General features: G+C 39.1%; 9 non-coding genes across 9 annotated transcripts; all 9 read left to right on the top strand.

The window, feature by feature from the left end:
- The first annotated feature begins 825 nt into the window (after nucleotides 1–825).
- Nucleotides 826–897, top strand: TRNAQ-UUG (transfer RNA glutamine (anticodon UUG)). The gene has a single exon. It is a non-coding gene; the product is annotated as a tRNA-Gln (tRNA).
- Nucleotides 898–3,932: 3,035 nt separating this feature from the next.
- TRNAQ-UUG (transfer RNA glutamine (anticodon UUG)) lies at nucleotides 3,933–4,004 on the top strand. Its single transcript has one exon. It is a non-coding gene; the product is annotated as a tRNA-Gln (tRNA).
- A 2,650-nt stretch (nucleotides 4,005–6,654) lies between these two features.
- Nucleotides 6,655–6,736, top strand: TRNAS-UGA (transfer RNA serine (anticodon UGA)). Its single transcript has one exon. It is a non-coding gene; the product is annotated as a tRNA-Ser (tRNA).
- Nucleotides 6,737–8,369: 1,633 nt separating this feature from the next.
- On the top strand, nucleotides 8,370–8,451 carry TRNAS-UGA (transfer RNA serine (anticodon UGA)). Its single transcript has one exon. It is a non-coding gene; the product is annotated as a tRNA-Ser (tRNA).
- Nucleotides 8,452–13,050: 4,599 nt separating this feature from the next.
- TRNAQ-UUG (transfer RNA glutamine (anticodon UUG)) lies at nucleotides 13,051–13,122 on the top strand. Its single transcript has one exon. It is a non-coding gene; the product is annotated as a tRNA-Gln (tRNA).
- An 816-nt stretch (nucleotides 13,123–13,938) lies between these two features.
- Nucleotides 13,939–14,010, top strand: TRNAQ-UUG (transfer RNA glutamine (anticodon UUG)). Its single transcript has one exon. It is a non-coding gene; the product is annotated as a tRNA-Gln (tRNA).
- A 915-nt stretch (nucleotides 14,011–14,925) lies between these two features.
- Nucleotides 14,926–15,007, top strand: TRNAS-AGA (transfer RNA serine (anticodon AGA)). Its single transcript has one exon. It is a non-coding gene; the product is annotated as a tRNA-Ser (tRNA).
- A 1,663-nt stretch (nucleotides 15,008–16,670) lies between these two features.
- TRNAS-UGA (transfer RNA serine (anticodon UGA)) lies at nucleotides 16,671–16,752 on the top strand. Its single transcript has one exon. It is a non-coding gene; the product is annotated as a tRNA-Ser (tRNA).
- A 1,635-nt stretch (nucleotides 16,753–18,387) lies between these two features.
- Nucleotides 18,388–18,469, top strand: TRNAS-AGA (transfer RNA serine (anticodon AGA)). The gene has a single exon. It is a non-coding gene; the product is annotated as a tRNA-Ser (tRNA).
- Nucleotides 18,470–20,000: the final 1,531 nt, after the last annotated feature.

The raw sequence follows: 20,000 nt of genomic DNA, 5'->3' as shown, positions 1-20,000 counted from the left end.
TGAGATGTCTTCCAGTGGGTTGATCACTGAGCTTGATCATGGTGCTATTAGAAAACATGTGTGAAACTCATAAAATCTTGACGTCTGAGTAAGTCGTGGCCGAGTGGTTAAGGCGATGTACTAGAAATCCATTGGGGTCTCCCCGCGCAGGTTCAAATTCTGCCGACTACGTCTATGTTTCACTAACTTTTTGACCTTTTATCTTTGTTGTTCAATTTGCGTGTTTACTAGTCTATTCCCTATGACAGTGATCTGTGATGGAGCGAGTTTCTAGGACCAAACTGACTTTATCTTTGACTGTTCTTTAGATAATCTATTCTGGAGCAACATTACATGTGCGACTTGCCGCTAATCAAAAGAAGCACCGTGGGTGCCATCAGGTAAGAGGTTTTTCTCTTGATCTTGTCCAGCAGCCACAGACCGCTGTCCTGGCTAATGGACTGGGACATGCACTTTGATTTGCACAAACCTTAAATTATCTCTCAGATGAAGCCTTTTACCATGCAATGCTAATCTTTATCAACTACTGGATGAACAGTTTTCTAACAGTATAAGTTTTGCAATTTATTTTTTTCACACTTTTTCCAAGTAACAGATACAGCAATCTTTTTACTAGCCACTTTTCATCAACATTTCAAACTGTCCTAGCTGTGATATCGTGGAAATGTTGGTAAATTTGTGGAATGAAAGGTTATAAGATATCAATTTACCATTGTGTATGATTGCAGATTTGCACTGCAGCTTTGGAGCCTGTTTTCGCCATCGTTCACGATTTCATATGCTTTATTCAGCACAACAAGCCGCAGCCATGACTGTGTAATGGTTGGTTCCATGGTGTAATGGTTAGCACTCTGGACTTTGAATCCTGTGATCTGAATTCAAATCTCAGTGGAACCTGGGCACACATTTCAATTTTTCCATCTGCACTCAGATCGACGATGCCCAATGTTTATGATGAAACAAGCAATTTAAAATCCACATAATAAAAGACAAAAAAAGAGTTCAAGGATTCATGGAATACCATGGTCAAAGCTGTCAATCAAGTAGGATTAGCAAAAATTAAAATTGTCTATGTCACTCATTGTCTATGTCATACCAAGCAATCTCATACTCTGTGACTTGAGTCAATATTCACATAACACTCTTTCCAAGTGGGTGAATCTGACAAGGATTTGAAGCCAAAATGGCTTCAGGAAGTGTTTTTGATTTTTCTCTAAGCCATCTTTTCTTGTGTTTTCCAGAATTTCCTAAAGTGCCTTATAAACATTTTTGGTGGTGTTTTTCTAAAAATTCTTTTCGGCGTCTTTTGAATGTGTTTTGTGGCTTTTTTTGTAGCACACAAAAGTCAATCAGGACCCTTTATAGGGTCTTTCGAACCTTACCGTTGACTTGTATTATAGGTATGGAGCTGTTCAAAGTGAAAAACAGCTGAAGATTGATATGGTAATTTCAGTTAACCGCTGGACATTTTTGGAAACTTGAGATGGTTAATAGACGCTCCACAGCCTGATCAAATGAACATCAAGTCTTTTTTACTTGGAAATGATTATGTTCAGTCTTCTCAGCATTTTTGGATTATTTTTAAGTATGTTTTTGGAGCTGACTGACTCCAAATCCACATTATGAAGAGGGAAAAGCTTTAAACTGTGAATGGTTCCCATTGATGATGACTAGTGTTGAGCATTCCGATACCGCAAGTATCGGGTATCGGCCGATACTTGCTGTATCGGAATTCCGATACCTACTTCCGATATTTTTTCAATATCGGAATTCGGCATCGGAATCGGAAGTTCCAAGTTGATTGACAGCCTGACGTCATCATGATGCGCGGTGTGTGCGCATCATGATGCGCCGTCATTTCGGGCCTTCCGGGGGTCTCTGCCGGCCTGCCGTGGGGCTGTGTGGACTGCCCGGGGTCTGTACCGGCCTGCCGGGGGGCTGTGCCGGCCTGCCGGTGGTCTGTGCACCCTGTGGGGGTCTGTACCGGCCTGCCGGGGGGCTGTGCCGGCCTGCCGGTGGTCTGTGCACCCTGTGGGGGTCTGTACCGGCCTGCCAGGGGGCTGTGCCGGCCTGCCGGTGGTCTGTGCACCCTGTGAGGGTCTGTACCGGCCTGCCGGGGGTCTGTGCCGGCCTGCCGAGGGGCTGTACTGATGTCCGGGGGTCTGTGCAAGCATCGTCCAATGGGACTACAAGTCCCATCTGGCGATGCCTGCTACCATGACAGTGATTGACACATTAGCCAATGATGGGACAGTAGTAGTCCCATCATCCGGCTAATGTGTTAAATGTTAAAAAAAAAAAAAAAAAATACTACATACATACATACTACATGCATGCTACATACATACTACATGCTACATACATGCTACATACATACTACATATATACTACATGCATGCTACATACATACTACATGCTACATACATACTACATGCTACATACATACTACATATATACTACATGCATGCTACATACATACTACATGCTACATACATACTACATGCATGCTACATACATACTACATGCATGCTACATACATACTACATGCTACATACTACATGCTACATACATACTACATATATACTACATGCATGCTACATACATACTACATGCTACATACATACTACATATATACTACATGCATGCTACATACATACTACATATATACTACATGCATGCTACATACATACTACATGCTACATACATACTACATGCATGCTACATACATACTACATGCATGCTACATACATACTACATGCTACATACATACTACATGCTACATACATACTACATATATACTACATGCATGCTACATACATACTACATGCTACATACATACTACATATGTACTACATGCATGCTACACACATACTACATGCTACATACATACTACATGCATGCTACATACATACTACATGCTACATACATACTACATGCTACATACATACTACATGCTACATACATACTACATATATACTACATGCATGCTACATACATACTACATGCTACATACATACTACATATATACTACATGCATGCTACATACATACTACATGCTACATATATACTACATGCTACATACATACTACATATATACTACATACATGCTACATACATACTGCATGCTACATACATACTACATGCATGCTACATGCATGCTACATACATACTACATACATACTACATACATACTACATGCATGCTACATGCATGCTACATGCTACATACATACTACATACATACTACATGCTACATACATGCTACATACATACTACATACATACTACATGCTACATACATACTACATATATACTACATGCATGCTACATACATACTAATGCTACATACATACCACATACATACTACATACATGCTACATACATACTACATATATACTACATGCATGCTACATACATACTACATATATACTACATGATACATATATACTACATGCTACATGCATGCTACATACATACTACATACATACTACATGCTACATACATACAACATATATACTACATACATACAATACATTCATACAATACATACATAGACATACAGTACATATAACATAGAGTAACATACTTACCAATACTTGTCACATTGTTCCCTGAAGCCATTGTCTTTTCCGGAATAAATATTAACATAACAAACCACAAAAATACTCACCCACGATCCGAAGCAGTCCACGAGTGTGTCCCACGACGATCTTGGGTAGAGAACTGCAGCATCAGATGATGCTGCCGTTCTCTACGGGCTGCAGGAATCCAATGACGGAAGGTAGGTATCCTTCCGCACTGTATTCCTCCGCCACTTAAAAAAAAAAAAGTCCCTAGTCTCACTTTATGCCATTGCTGCGTGGGAAATTCCCACACAGCAATGGCATAAAGTGAGACTAGGGACTTTTTTTTTTTAAGTGGCGGAGTCATGGTTGGTTCCATGGTGTAATCGTTAGCACTCTGGACTTTGAATCCAGTGATCTGAGTTCAAATCTCAGTGGAACCTGGGCACACATTTCTATTTTTCCATGTGCACTCAGATCGACGATGCCCAATGTTTATGATGAAACATGCAATTTAAAATCCACATAATAAAAGACAAAAAAAGGGTTCAAGGATTCATGGAATACCATGATCAAAGCTGTCAATCAAGTAGGATTAGCAAAAATTAAAATTGTCTATATCACTCATTGTCTATGTCATACCAAGCAATCTCATACTCTGTGACTTGAGTCAATATTCACATAACACTCTTTCCAAGTGGGTGAATCTGACAAGGATTTGAAGCCAAAATGGCTTCAGGAAGTTTTTTTTTAATTTTTCTCTAAGCCTTCTTTTCTTGTGTTTTCCAGAATTTCCTAAAGTGCCTTATAAACATTTTTGGTGGTGTTTTTCTAAAAATTCTTTTCGGCGTCTTTTGAATGTGTTTTGTGCCTTTTTTTGTAGCACACAAAAGTCAATCAGGACCCTTTATACGGTCTTTCGAACCTTACCGTTGACTTGTATTATAGGTATGGAGCTGTTCAAAGTGAAAAACAGCTGAAGATTGATATGGTAATTTCAGTTAACCGCTGGACATTTTTGGAAGCTTGAGATGGTTAATAGACGCTCCAAAGCCTGATCAAATGAACATCAAGTCTTTTTTACTTGGAAATGATTATGTTCAGTCTTCTCAGCATTTTTGGATTATTTTTAAGGATGTTTTTGGAGCTGACTGACTCCAAATCCACATTATGAAGAGGGAAAAGCTTTAAACTGTGAATGGTTCCCATTGATGATGACTTTAAATCCGATTTTTGCATTTTACTGAGACCTTGTATTTTCTTTTCATTTTCTGAGATGTCTTCCAGTGGGTTGATCACTGAGCTTGATCATGGTGCTATTAGAAAACATGTGTGAAACTCATAAAAGCTTGATGTCTGAGTAAGTCGTGGCCGAGTGGTTAAGGCGATGTACTAGAAATCCATTGGGGTCTCCCCGCGCAGGTTCAAATTCTGCCGACTACGTCTATGTTTCACTAACTTTTTGACCTTTTATCTTTGTTGTTCAATTTGCGTGTTTACTAGTCTATTCCCCATGACAGTGATCTGTGATGGAGCGAGTTTCTAGGACCAAACTGACTTTATCTTTGACTGTTCTTTAGATAATCTATTCTGGAGCAACATTACATGTGCGACTTGCCGCTAATCAAAAGAAGCACCGTGGGTGCCATCAGGTAAGAGGTTTTTCTCTTGATCTTGTCCAGCAGCCACAGACCGCTGTCCTGGCTAATGGACTGGGACATGCACTTTGATTTGTACAAACCTTAAATTATCTCTCAGATGAAGCCTTTTACCATGCAATGCTAATCTTTATCGACTACTGGATGAACAGTTTTCTAACAGTATAATTTTTGCAATTTATGTTTTTCACACTTTTTCCAAGTAACAGATACAGCAATCTTTTTACTAGCCACTTTTCATCAACATTTCAAACTGCGCTAACTGTGATATCGTGGAAATGTTGGTAAATTTGTGGAATGAAAGGTTATAAGATATCAATTTATCATTGTGTATGATTGCAGATTTGCACTGCAGCTTTGGAGCCTGTTTTCGCCATCGTTCACGATTTCATATGCTTTATTCAGCACAACAAGCCGCAGCAATGACTGAGTCATGGTTGGTTCCATGGTGTAATGGTTAGCTCTCTGCACTTTGAATCCAGTGATCTGAGTTCAAATCTCCGTGGAACCTGGGCACACATTTCAATTTTTCCATGTGCACTCAGATCGACGATGCAGAATGTTTATGATGAAACAAGCAATTTAAAATCCACATAATAAAAGACAAAAAAAGAGTTCAAGGATTCATGGAATACCATGATCAAAGCTGTCAATCAAGTAGGATTAGCAAAAATTAAAATTGTCTATATCACTCATTGTCTATGTCATACTCTGTGACTTGAGTCAATATTCACATAACACTCTTTCCAAGTTGCTGAATCTGACAAGGATTTGAAGCCAAAATGGCTTCAGGAAGTGTTTTTGATTTTTCTCTAAGCCATCTTTTCTTGTGTTTTCCAGAATTTCCTAAAGTGCCTTATAAACATTTTTGGTGGTGTTTTTCTAAATATTCTTTGCGGCGTCTTTTGAATGTGTTTTGTGGCTTTTTTTGTAGCACACAAAAGTCAATCAGGACCCTTTATAGGGTCTTTCGAAAATTACCCTTGACTTGTATTATAGGTATGGAGCCGTTCAAAGTGAAAAACAGCTGAAGATTGATATGGTAATTTCAGTTAACTGCTGGACATTTTTGGAAACTTCAGATGGTTAATAGACGCTCCAAAGCCTGATCAAATGAACATCAAGTCTTTTTTACTTGGAAATGATTATGTTCAGTCTTCTCAGCATTTTCGGATTATTTTTAAGGATGTTTTTGGAGCTGACTGACTCCAAATCCACATTATGAAGAGGGAAAAGCTTTAAACTGTGAATGGTTCCCATTGATGATGACTTTAAATCAGATTTTTGTATTTTACTGAGACCTTGTATTTTCTTTTCATTTTCTGAGATGTCTTCCAGAGGGTTGATCACTGAGCGTGATCATGGTGCAATAACTTGGTGCAATAGTTTTCTAATAAGAAAACATGTGTGAAGCTCATAACAGCTTGACATCCGAGTAGTCGTGGACTAGTGGTTAAGGCGATGGACTTGAAATCCATTGGGGTCTCCCCGCGCAGGTTCAAATCCTGCCGTCTATGATTCCATAACTTTTTGACCTTTTATCTTTTTTTTTCAATTTGCATATTTACTAGTCTATTCCCCATGACAGTGATATGTGATGGAGCGAGTTTCTAGGACCAAACTGACTTTATCTTTGACTGTTCTTTAGATAATCTATTCTGGAGCAACATTACATGTGCGACTTGTCGCCAATCAAAAGAAACACCGTGGGTGCCATCAGGTAAGAGGTTTTTCTCTTGATCTTGTCCAGCAGCCACAGACCGCTGTCCTGGCTAATGGACTGGGACATGCACTTTGATTTGCACAAACCTTAAATTATCTCTCAGATGAAGCCTTTTACCATGCAATGCTAATCTTTATCGACTACTGGATGAACAGTTTTCTAACAGTATAAGTTTTGCAATTTATTTTTTTCACACTTTTTCCAAGTAACAGTTACAGCAATCTTTTTACTAGCCACTTTTCATCAACATTTCAAACTGCGCTAGCTGTGATATCGTGGAAATGTTGGTAAATTTGTGGAATGAAAGGTTATAAGATATCAATTTACCATTGTGTATGATTGCAGATTTGCACTGCAGCTTTGGAGCCTGTTTTCGCCATCGTTCACGATTTCATATGCTTTATTCAGCAAAACAAGCCGCAGCCATGATTGCTTCATGGTTGGTTCCATGGTGTAATGGTTAGCTCTCTGGACTTTGGATCCAGTGATCTGAGTTGAAATCTCAATAGAACCTGAGCACACATTTTGATTTTTCCATCTGCACTCAGATCGACGATGCCCAATGTTTATGATGAAACAAGCAATTTAAAATACACATAATAAAAGACAAAAAAAGAGTTCAAGGATTCATGGAATACCATGGTCAAAGCTGTCAATCAAGTAGGATTAGCAAAAATTAAAATTGTCTGTCACTCATTGTCTATGTCATACGAAGCAATCTCATACTCTGTGACTTGAGTCAATATTCACATAACACTCTTTCCAAGTGGGTGAATCTGACAAGGATTTGAAGCCAAAATGGCTTCAGGAAGTGTTTTTGATTTTTCTCTAAGCCATCTTTTCTTGTGTTTTCCAGAATTTCCTAAAGTGCCTTATAAACATTTTTGGTGGTGTTTTTCTAAAAATTCTTTTCGGCGTCTTTTGAATGTGTTTTGTGGCTTTTTTTGTAGCACACAAAAGTCAATCAGGACCCTTTATAGGGTCTTTCGAACCTTACCGTTGACTTGTATTATAGGTATGGAGCTGTTCAAAGTGAAAAACATCTGAAGATTGATATGGTAATTTCAGTTAACCGCTGGACATTTTTGGAAACTTGAGATGGTTAATAGATGCTCCAAAGCCTGATCAAATGAACATCAAGTCTATTTTACTTGGAAATGATTATTTTCAGTCTTCTCAGCATTTTCGGATTATTTTTAAGGATGTTTTTGGAGCTGACTGACTCCAAATCCACATTATGAAGAGGGAAAAGCTTTAAACTGTGAATGGTTCCCATTGATGATGACTTTAAATCAGATTTTTGCATTTTACTGAGACCTTGTATTTTCGTTTCATTTTCTGAGATGTCTTCCAGAGGGTTGATCACTGAGCGTGATCATGGTGCTATTAGAAAACATGTGTGAAGCTCATAACAGGTTGACGTCCGACTAGTCGTGGCCGAGTGGTTAAGGCGATGGACTTGAAATCCATTGGGGTCTCCCTGCGCAGGTTCAAATCCTGCCGACTACGTCTATGTTTCAATAACTTTTTGACCTTTTATCTTTGTTGTTCAATTTGCATGTTTACTAGTCTATTCCCCATGACAGTGATCTGTGATGGAGCGAGTTTCTAGGACCAAACTGATGTTATCTTTGACTGTTCTTTAGATAATCTATTCTGGAGCAACATTACATGTGCGACTTGCCGCTAATCAAAAGAAGCACCGTGGGTGCCATCAGGTAAGAGGTTTTTCTCTCGATCTTGTCCAGCAGCCACAGACCGCTGTCCTGGCTAATGGACTGGGACATGCACTTTGATTTGCACAAACCTTAACCCCTTCACTACCAAGGGTGGTTTGCACGTTAACTCCCGGGCCAATTTTTACAATTCTGACCACTGTACCTTTATGAGGTCATAACACTGGAACGCTTTCATGGATCCCGGTGATTCTGACATTGTTTTCTCGTGACATATTGTACTTCATGGTAGTGGTAAAATTGCATTCAAATAACTTGCGTTTATTTGTGAAAAAAACGGAAATTTGGTGAAAATTTTGAAAATTTCGCAATTTTCCAACTTTGAATTTTTATGCCCTTAAATCACAGCGATACGGCACACAAAAAACTTAATACATAACATTTCCCACATGTTTACTTTACATCAGCACAATTTTGGATCCAAAATTTTTTTTTGTTAGGAAGTTATAAGGGTTAAAAATTGACCAGCGATTTCTCATTTTTGCAACACCATTTTATTTTTAGGGACCACTTCACATTTGAAGCCACTTTGAGGGGTCTATATGATAGAAAATACCCAAAAGTGACACCATTCTAAAAACTGCACCCCTTAAGGTGCTTAAAACCACATTCACGAAGTTTATTAACCCTTTAGGTGCGTCACAGGAATTTTTTGAATATTAAAAAAAAAATGAACATTTAGCTTTTTTTCACAAAAAAAATACTTCAGGTTCAATTTTCTTTATTTTACCAAGGGTAACAGGAGAAATTGGACTGCAAAAGTTATTGTGCAATTTGTCCTGAGTACGCTGATACCTGATATGTGGGGGGGAACCACTGTTTCGGCGCATGGCAGACCTCAGTAGGGAAGGAGCACTGTTTGACTTTTTCAATGCAAAATTGGCTGGAATTCAGATCGGACGCCATGTCGCGTTTGGAGAGCCCCTGATGTACCTAAACAGTGGAAACCCCCCAAGTGACCCCATTTTGGAAACTAGACCCCCCAAGGAACTTATCTAGATATGTGGTGAGAACTTTGAACCCACAAGGGCTTCACAGAAATTTATAACGTACAGCGGTACAATTAAAAAATCATATTTTTTCCACAAAAATGATCTTTTCACCCCCAATTTTTATTTTTCCAAGGGTAACAGGACCCTAAAAGTTATTGTGCAATTTGTCCTGAGTACGCTGATACCCCATATGTGGGTGTAAATGACTATTTGGGCGCATAGCAGAGCTCGGAAGGGAAGCAGCGCCATTTGACGTTTTTGGCTAGAATTGAGATCGGACACCATGTCACGATTGGAAAACCCCTGATGTACCAAAACAGTGGAAACCCCCCACAAATGACACCATTTTGGAATCTAGACCCCCCAAGGAACTTATCTAGATGTGTGGTGAGAACTTTGAACCCCCAAGGGCTTCACAGAAGTTTATAACGTACAGCAGTACAATTAAAAAATCATATTTTTTCCACAAAAATGATCTCTTCACCCTCAATTCTTATTTTCCCAAAAGTAACAGGACCCTAAAAGATATTGTGCAATTTATCCTGAGTACGCTGATACCCCACATGTGGGTGTAAACCACTATTTGGGCGCATGGCAGAGCTCGGAAGGGAAGCAGCGCCATTTGACGTTTTTGGCTGGAATTGAGATCGGACACCATGTCGCGTTAGGAAAGCCCCTGATGTACCAAAACAGTAGAAACCCCCCACAAATGACACCATTTTGGAAACTAGACCCCCCAAGGAACTTATCTAGATGTGTGGTGAGCACTTTGAACCCCCCAGTGCTTCACTGAAGTTTATAACGTCCGGGCGTGAAAATAAAAAAATCGTATTTTTTCCACAAACATCATCTTTTAGTCCCCATTTTTTTATTTTCCCAAGGGTAACAGGAGAAATTGAACCCCAAAAGTTGTTGTCCAATTTGTCCTGAGTACGCTGATACCTCATATGTGGGAGAAAACTACTGTATGGGCACACGTCGGGGCTCGGAAGGGAAGTAGTGACGTTTTGGAATGCAGACTTTGATGGATTGGTCTGCGGGTGTCATGTGCGTTTGGAGAGCCCCTGATGTACCTAAACTATTGAAACTCCCCACAAGTGACCCCATTTTGGAAACTAGACCCCCCACGGAGCTTATCTAGATGTGTGGAGAGCACTTTGAACCCCCAAGTGCTTCACAGAAGTTTATAACGCCTGGGCGTGAAAATAAAAAAAACATTTTTTTCCGCAAAATTATATTTTTGCCCCCAATTTTTTATTTTCCTAAGGGTAACAGGAGAAATTGGACCCCAAAAGTTGTTTTGTAATTTGTCCTGAGTAGGCTGATACCCTACATGTGGGGGTAAAACACTGTTTGGGCACATGGCAGAGCTTGGAAGGGAAGGAGCACCATTTGACTTTTTCAACACAGAATTGGCTGGAATTGAGATCAGACGCCATGTTGCCTTTGGAGAGCACCTGATGTGCCCAAACAGTGGAAACCCCCAATTATAACTCCAACCCTAACCTCAACACACCCCTAACCCTAATCTGAGCCCTAGCCCTAACCCTAGCCCTAACCCTAGCCCTAACCCTAGCCCTAGCCCTAGCGGGAAAATGGAAATAAATACATTTTTTTTATTTTATTATTTTTCCCTAACTAAGGGGGTGATATCGGGGGGTTTGATTTACGATTTATGGCGGTTTTTATGTTTGGCGGCTGTCGCACGCTAAAAGACGCTTTTTATTGTAAAAAATAGTTTTTGCATCACCACATATTGTGAGCTATAATTTTTCCGTATTTTGACCCACCGAGTCATGTGAGGTCTTATTTTTTGCGGGACGAGTTGACGTTTTTATTGGTACCATTTTCGGGCACGTGACATTTTTTGATCGCTTTTTATTCTGATTTTGGGGGCGCAGAATGAACAAAAAACAGTGTTTCATGAATTTCTTTTGGGGGGGTGCGTTTACACCGTTCCGCGTGCGGTAAAATTGATAACGCGTTTTTATTCTTCGGGTCAGTACGGTTACAGCAATCCTCATTTAGGTCGTTTTTTATGTTTTGTCGGTTTTTTGCAATGAAAACAATTTTATATAAAAAATAATTATTTTTGTATCGCTTTATTCTGCGAGCTATAACTTTTTTATTTTTTTGCGGATGATACTGTATGATGGCTCGTTTTTTGCGGGACAAGATGACGTTTTCAGCGGTACCATGCATATTTATATACGTCTTTTTGATCGCGCGTTATTGCACTTTTTGTTCGGTGGTATGATAATAAATCATTATTTTTTGCTTCGTTTTTTATTTTTATTTTTTAAGGGGTTCGCTAAAGGGGTTAACTAATGGGACAGTTTTATAGGGCAGGTCATTACGGACGCGGCGATACCAAATATGTGTACTTTTATTGTTTTTGTTTTTTTTATTTTGAAAAAATGGATTTATTGGGGAATATTTTTTTTTTTTTAATTATTTTTAACACTTTTTTTTTTTTTTTTACTTTATTACCTTGTCCCAGGTGGGACATCACTGTCCTGTGACAGATCGCTGATCTGTCACATCACAGATCACTGTGACAGATCAGCGATCTGACACAGGCACTGCTGAAGGCTTCCTCATGCCTGCGCTTTGCAGGCACTGAGGAAGCCAGCTTCCTCAGGCCCCCGAAGGCCCCCGTCGCCATCTTGGATTCGGGGGCCTGGAGGAAAGGAGCCCCCCGCAGCAGCGCTGCACATTGCGCTGCTGTGGGGGGCTCAGGGAAGCACGGAGGGAGCCCCCTCCCTGCCGATGCTTCCCTTTAACCCCCGGTACACCGCGATCGCGTTTGATCGCGGTGTGCAAGGGGTTAACGTGTCGGGGGCGGTCCGTGACCACCCCTGACACATTGTGCCGGGTGTCAGCTATGATAATTAGCTGACACTCGGCCGCGATCAGCGGCGCTCACCACGTGGGCGCCTCTGATCGCGATGACGTAATATTCCGTCCATGGTAATTAGGTCCATGGTGACATGGACGGAATATTACGTCAATTGTAGGTAAGGGGTTAAATTATCTCTCAGATGAAGCCTTTTACCATGCAATGCTAATCTTTATCGACTACTGGATGAACAGTTTTCTAACAGTATAAGTTTTGCAATTTATTTTTTTCACACTTTTTCCAAGTAACAGATACAGCAATCTTTTTACTAGCCACTTTTCATCAACATTTCAAACTGCGCTAGCTGTGATATCGTGGAAATGTTGGTAAATTTGTGGAATGAAAGGTTATAAGATATCAATTTACCATTGTGTATGATTGCAGATTTGCACTGCAGCTTTGGAGCCTGTTTTCGCCATCGTTCACGATTTCATATGCTTTATTCAGCAAAACAAGCCGCAGCCATGATTGCGTCTTGGTTGGTTCCATGGTGTAATGGTTAGCACTCTGGACTTTGAATCCAGTGATCTGAGTTCAAATCTCAGTAGAACCTGGGCACACATTTCGATTTTTCCATCTGCACTCAGATCGACGATGCCCAATGTTTATGATGAAACAAGCAATTTAAAATCCACATAATAAAAGACAAAAAAAGAGTTCAAGGATTCATGGAATACCATGGTCAAAGCAGTCAATCAAGTAGGAATAGCAAAAATTAAAATTGTCTATGTCACTAATTGTCTATGTCATACCAAGCAATTTGCATGTATACTAGTCTATTCCCCATGACAGTGATCTGTGATGGAGCGAGTTTCTAGGACCAAACTGACGTTATCTTTGACTGTTCTTTAGATAATCTATTCTGGAGCAACATTACATGTGCGACTTGCCGCTAATCAAAAGAAGCACCGTGGGTGCCATCAGGTAAGAGGTTTTTCTCTCGATCTTGTCCAGCAGCCACAGACCGCTGTCCTGGCTAATGGACTGGGACATGCACTTTGATTTGCACAAACCTTAAATTATCTCTCAGATGAAGCCTTTTACCATGCAATGCTAATCTTTATCGACTACTGGATGAACAGTTTTCTAACAGTATAAGTTTTGCAATTTATTTTTTTCACACTTTTTCCAAGTAACAGATACAGCAATCTTTTTACTAGCCACTTTTCATCAACATTTCAAACTGCGCTAGCTGTGATATCGTGGAAATGTTGGTAAATTTGTGGAATGAAAGGTTATAAGATATCAATTTACCATTGTGTATGATTGCAGATTTGCACTGCAGCTTTGGAGCCTGTTTTCGCCATCGTTCACGATTTCATATGCTTTATTTAGCAAAACAAGCCACAGCCATGATTGCGTCTTGGTTGGTTCCATGGTGTAATGGTTAGCACTCTGGACTTTGAATCCAGTGATCTGAGTTCAAATCTCAGTAGAACCTGGGCACACATTTCGATTTTTCCATCTGCACTCAGATCGACGATGCCCAATGTTTATGATGAAACAAGCAATTTAAAATCCACATAATAAAAGACAAAGAAAGAGTTCAAGGATTCATGGAATACCATGGTCAAAGCAGTCAATCAAGTAGGATTAGCAAAAATTAAAATTGTCTATGTCACTCATTGTCTATGTCATACCAAGCAATCTCATACTCTGTGACTTGAGTCAATATTCACATAACACTCTTTCCAAGTGGGTGAATCTGACAAGGATTTGAAGCCAAAATGGCTTCAGGAAGTGTTTTTGATTTTTCTCTAAGCCATCTTTTCTTGTGTTTTCCAGAATTTCCTAAAGTGCCTTATAAACATTTTTGGTGGTGTTTTTCTAAAAATTCTTTTCGGCGTCTTTTGAATGTGTTTTGTGGCTTTTTTTGTAGCACACAAAAGTCAATCAGGACCCTTTATAGGGTCTTTCGAACCTTACCCTTGACTTGTATTATAGGTATGGAGCTGTTCAAAGTGAAAAACAGCTGAAGATTGATATGGTAATTTCAGTTAACCGCTGGACATTTTTGGAAACTTGAGATGGTTAATAGACGCTCCAAAGCCTGATCAAATGAACATCAAGTCTTTTTTACTTGGAAATGATTATGTTCAGTCTTCTCAGCATTTTCGGATTATTTTTAAGGATGTTTTTGGAGCTGACTGACTCCAAATCCACATTATGAAGAGGGAAAAGCTTTAAACTGTGAATGGTTCCCATTGATGATGACTTTAAATCAGATTTTTGCATTTTACTGAGACCTTGTATTTTCTTTTCATTTTCTGAGATGTCTTCCAGAGGGTTGATCACTGAGCTTGATCATGGTGCTATTAGAAAACATGTGTGAAGCTCATAACAGGTAGATGTCTGAGTAGTCGTGGCCGAGTGGTTAAGGCGATGGGCTAGAAATCCATTGGGGTCTCCCCACGCAGGTGCAAATCCTGCCGACTACATCTATGTTTAAAATAACTTTTTGACCTTTTATCTTTGTTGTTCAATTTGCATGTTTACTAGTCTATTCCCCATGACAGTGATCTGTGATGGAGCGAGTTTCTAGGACCAAACTGACTTTATCTTTGACTGTTCTTTAGATAATCTATTCTGGAGCAACATTACATGTGCGAATTGCTGCTAATCAAAAGAAGCACTGTGGGTGCCATCAGGTAAGAGGTTTTTCTCTCGATCTTGTCCAGCAGCCACAGACCACAGTCCTGGCTCATGGACTGGGACATGCACTTTGATTTGCACAAACCTTAAATTATCTCTCAGATGAAGCCTTTTACCATGCAATGCTAATCTTTATCGACTACTGGATGAACAGTTTTCTAACAGTATAAGTTTTGCAATTTATTTTTTTCACACTTTTTCCAAGTAACAGATACAGCAATCTTTTTACTAGCCACTTTTCATCAACATTTCAAACTGCGCTAGCTGTGATATCGTGGAAATGTTGGTAAATTTGTGGAATGAAAGGTTATAAGATATCAATTTACCATTGTGTATGATTGCAGATTTGCACTGCAGCTTTGGAGCCTGTTTTCGCCATCGTTCACGATTTCATATGCTTTATTCAGCAAAACAAGCCGCAGCCATGATTGCTTCATGGTTGGTTCCATGGTGGAACTTTGAATCCAGCACTCTGGACTTTGAATCCAGTGATCTGAGTTCAAATCTCAGTAGAACCTGGGCACACATTTCGATTTTTCCATCTGCACTCAGATCGACGATGCCCAATGTTTATGATGAAACAAGCAATTTAAAATCCACATAATAAAAGACAAAAAAAGAGTTCAAGGATTCATGGAATACCATCGTCAAAGCAGTAGGATTAGGATCAAGTAGGATTAGCAAAAATTAAAATTGTCTATGTCATACCAAACAATCTCATACTCTGTGAATAGAGTCAATATTCACATAACACTCTTTCCAAGTGGGTTAATTTGACAAGGATTTGAAGCCAAAATGGCTGCAGGAAGTGTTTTCGATTTTTCTCTAAGCCATCTTTTCTTGTGTTTTCCAGAATTTCCTAAAGTGCCTTATAAACATTTTTGGTGGTGTTTTTCTAAAAATTCTTTTCGGCGTCTTTTGAATGTGTTTTGTGGCTTTTTTTGTAGCACACAAAAGTCAATCAGGACCCTTTATAGGGTCTTTCGAACCTTACCCTTGACTTGTATTATAGGTATGGAGCTGTTCAAAGTGAAAAACAGCTGAAGATTGATATGGTAATTTCAGTTAACTGCTGGACATTTTTTGGAAACTTCAGATGGTTAATAGACGCTCCAAAGCCTGATCAAATGAACATCAAGTCTTTTTTACTTGGAAATGATTATGTTCAGTCTTCTCAGCATTTTCGGATTATTTTTAAGGATGTTTTTGGAGCTGACTGACTCCAAATCCACATTATGAAGAGGGAAAAGCTTTAAACTGTGAATGGTTCCCATTGATGATGACTTTAAATCAGATTTTTGTATTTTACTGAGACCTTGTATTTTCTTTTCATTTTCTGAGATGTCTTCCAGAGGGTTGATCACTGAGCGTGATCATGGTGCAATAACTTGGTGCAATAGTTTTCTAATAAGAAAACATGTGTGAAGCTCATAACAGGTTGACATTCTAGTAGACGTGGCCGAGTGGTTAAGTCGATGGACTTGAAATCCATTGGGGTCTCCCCGCGCAGGTTCAAATCCTGCCGTCTATGTTTCCATAACTTTTTGACCTTTTATCTTTTTTGTTCAATTTGCATATTTACTAGTCTATTCCCCATGACAGTGATCTGTGATGGAGCGAGTTTCTAGGACCAAACTGACATTATCTTTGACTGTTCTTTAGATAATCTATTCTGGAGCAACATTACATGTGCGACATGTTGCCAATCAAAAGAAACAAAGTGGGTGCCATCAGGTAAGAGGTTTTTCTCTTGATCTTGTCCAGCAGCCACAGACCGCTGTCCTGGCTAATGGACTGGGACATGCACTTTGATTTGCACAAACCTTAAATTATCTCTCAGATGAAGCCTTTTACCATGCAATGCTAATCTTTATCGACTACTGGATGAACAGTTTTCTAACAGTATAAGTTTTGCAATTTATTTTTTTCACACTTTTTCCAAGTAACAGATACAGCAATCTTTTTACTAGCCACTTTTCATCAACATTTCAAACTGCGCTAGCTGTGATATCGTGGAAATGTTGGTAAATTTGTGGAATGAAAGGTTATAAGATATCAATTTACCATTGTGTATGATTGCAGATTTGCACTGCAGCTTTGGAGCCTGTTTTCGCCATCGTTCTGATTTCATATGCTTTATTCAGCAAAACAAGCCGCAGCCATGATTGCATCATGGTTGTTTCCATGGTGTAATGGTTAGCACTCTGGACTTTGGATCCAGTGATCTGAGTTGAAATCTCAATAGAACCTGAGCACACATTTTGATTTTTCCATCTGCACTCAGATCGATGATGCCCAATGTTTATGATGAAACAAGCAATTTAAAATACACATAATAAAAGACAAAAAAAGAGTTCAAGGATTCATGGAATACCATGGTCAAAGCTGTCAATCAAGTAGGATTAGCAAAAATTAAAATTGTCTGTCACTCATTGTCTATGTCATACGAAGCAATCTCATACTCTGTGAATAGAGTCAATATTCACATAACACTCTTTCCAAGTGGGTTAATTTGACAAGGATTTGAAGCCAAAATGGCTTCAGGAAGTGTTTTTGATTTTTCTCTAAGCCATCTTTTCTTGTGTTTTCCAGAATTTCCTAAAGTGCCTTATAAACATTTTTGGTGGTGTTTTTCTAAAAATTCTTTTCGCCGTCTTTTGAATGTGTTTTGTGGCTTTTTTTGTAGCACACAAAAGTCAATCAGGACCCTTTATAGGGTCTTTCGAACCTTACCCTTGACTTGTATTATAGGTATGGAGCTGTTCAAAGTGAAAAACATCTGAAGATTGATATGGTAATTTCAGTTAACCGCTGGACATTTTTGGAAACTTGAGATGGTTAATAGACGCTCCAAAGCCTGATCAAATGAACATCAAGTCTTTTTTACTTGGAAATGATTGTGTTCAGTCTTCTCAGCATTTTCGGATTATTTTTAAGGATGTTTTTGGAGCTGACTGATTCCAAATCCACATTATGAAGAGGGAAAAGCTTTAAACTGTGAATGGTTCCCATTGATGATGATGACTTTAAATCAGATTTTTGCATTTTACTGAGACCTTGTATTTTCTTTTCATTTTCTGAGATGTCTTCCAGAGGGTTGATCACTGAGCTTGATCATGGTGCTATTAGAAAACATGTGTGAAACTCATAACAGCTTGCCGTCCGAGTAGTCGTGGCCGAGTGGTTAAGGCGATGGACTAGAATTCCATTGGGGTCTCCCCGCGCAGGTTCAAATCCTGCTGACTACGTCTATGTTTCAAAAACTTTTTGACCTTTTTTCTTTGTTGTTCAATTTGCATGTTTACTAGTCTATTCCCCATGACAGTGATCTGTGATGGAGCGAGTTTCTAGGACCAAACTGACTTTATCTTTGACTGTTCTTTAGATAATCTATTCTGTAGCAACATTACATGTGCGACTTGCCGCTAATCAAAAGAAGCACCGTGGGTGCCATCAGGTAAGAGGTTTTTCTCTTGATCTTGTCCAGCAGCCACAGACCGCTGTCCTGGCTAATGGACTGGGACATGCACTTTGATTTGCACAAACCTTAAATTATCTCTCAGATGAAGCCTTTTACCATGCAATGCTAATCTTTATCGACTACTGGATGAACAGTTTTCTAACAGTATAAGTTTTGCAATTTATTTTTTTCACACTTTTTCCAAGTAACAGATACAGCAATCTTTTTACTAGCCACTTTTCATCAACATTTCAAACTGCGCTAGCTGTGATATCGTGGAAATGTTGGTAAATTTGTGGAATGAAAGGTTATAAGATATCAATTTACCATTGTGTATGATTGCAGATTTGCACTGCAGCTTTGGAGCCTGTTTTCGCCATCGTTCTGATTTCATATGCTTTATTCAGCACAACAAGCCGCAGCCATGACTGTGTAATGGTTGTTTCCATGGTGTAATGGTTAGCACTCTGGACTTTGGATCCAGTGATCTGAGTTGAAATCTCAATAGAACCTGAGCACACATTTTGATTTTTCCATCTGCACTCAGATCGATGATGCCCAATGTTTATGATGAAACAAGCAATTTAAAATACACATAATAAAAGACAAAAAAAGAGTTCAAGGATTCATGGAATACCATGGTCAAAGCTGTCAATCAAGTAGGATTAGCAAAAATTAAAATTGTCTGTCACTCATTGTCTATGTCATACGAAGCAATCTCATACTCTGTGACTTGAGTCAATATTCACATAACACTCTTTCCAAGTGGGTGAATCTGACAAGGTTTTTGAAACCAAAATGGCTTCAGGAAGTGTTTTTGATTTTTCTCTAAGCCATCTTTTCTTGTGTTTTCCAGAATTTCCTAAAGTGCCTTATAAACATTTTTGGTGGTGTTTTTCTAAAAATTCTTTCCGGCGTCTTTTGAATGTGTTTTGTGGCTTTTTTTGTAGCACACAAAAGTCAATCAGGACCCTTTATAGGGTCTTTCGAACCTAACCGTTGACTTGTATTATAGGTATGGAGCTGTTCAAAGTGAAAAACATCTGAAGATTGATATGGTAATTTCAGTTAACCGCTGGACATTTTTGGAAACTTGAGATGGTTAATAGACGCTCCAAAGCCTGATCAAATGAACATCAAGTCTTTTTTACTTGGAAATGATTGTGTTCAGTCTTCTCAGCATTTTCGGATTATTTTTAAGGATGTTTTTGGAGCTGACTGACTCCAAATCCACATTATGAAGAGGGAAAAGCTTTAAACTGTGAATGGTTCCCATTGATGATGATGACTTTAAATCAGATTTTTGCATTTTACTGAGA

The sequence above is a fragment of the Dendrobates tinctorius genome, unplaced genomic scaffold (genome assembly GCF_039654945.1).
Source record: "Dendrobates tinctorius isolate UK_male_01 unplaced genomic scaffold, ASM3965494v1 ptg000048l, whole genome shotgun sequence".
NCBI lineage: Eukaryota > Metazoa > Chordata > Amphibia > Anura > Dendrobatidae > Dendrobates > Dendrobates tinctorius.
The sequence above is the reverse complement of the archived record's forward strand: the minus strand, read 5'-3'. Positions and strand labels throughout refer to the sequence as shown.